The sequence below is a fragment of the Monodon monoceros genome, unplaced genomic scaffold, assembly GCF_005190385.1.
Source record: "Monodon monoceros isolate NGI ecotype Baffin Bay Population unplaced genomic scaffold, NGI_Narwhal_1 Super_Scaffold_2, whole genome shotgun sequence".
NCBI lineage: Eukaryota > Metazoa > Chordata > Mammalia > Artiodactyla > Monodontidae > Monodon > Monodon monoceros.
In genome coordinates, this window is record NW_021703776.1 from 102,129,778 (window position 1) to 102,130,373 (window position 596).

A 596-nucleotide genomic window follows, 5' to 3' on the forward strand; every position below is an offset into this window, starting at 1 on the left:
CGTCGGTGGAATCTCCTGGCCTGCGGTTGTCAGTAAACTGAAGCTGGTGTTATTCAGAACGACTAGAATTCTTTTTTTTTAACCAAAGAGCTGGAAGGATGCCTGGCCATTTGCATTTCAAGTTTCCCAAACTACCACCTGAAAAATCTCTGCGAAACAGGTTTCCAGGCGCTGGAGGTGGGCGGGCTCTAGTCCGTGGGAAAGTGATGGGTGGGCCGAGGCTCCCCGGGAGCGCAGGCCGCGTGAACCGGACGCGGGGTCACCGGGTGGCTGCGGGGGGCGGGGGCCGGGGTGAGCCCCGTCTGCGCCTGCGCCGTCCGCTCCCACCGCGCCGAGGGCGGCGCAGCCCCCGCACCTGGAGGGGTAGGTGGGCCTCGGCGGCCCTGAGGCGCGGAGCCCGGGGCGAGCGGGCGGGCGGGCCTCCGCCGGGCCCCGTCCGAGACCCCGGGAGCCGAGGGCCGGGGTCACAGCGAGGCTACGCCGGGGCCCGTCCAGAGGCCGTGGGCGAGCGGCGCGCGGGCGGGCTCGGCGCCTGCGGGCTGCGCGCTCGGCCGGCCGGCAGGGGGCGCGCGGAGCCTGCGTTCCGGGGGACGGCC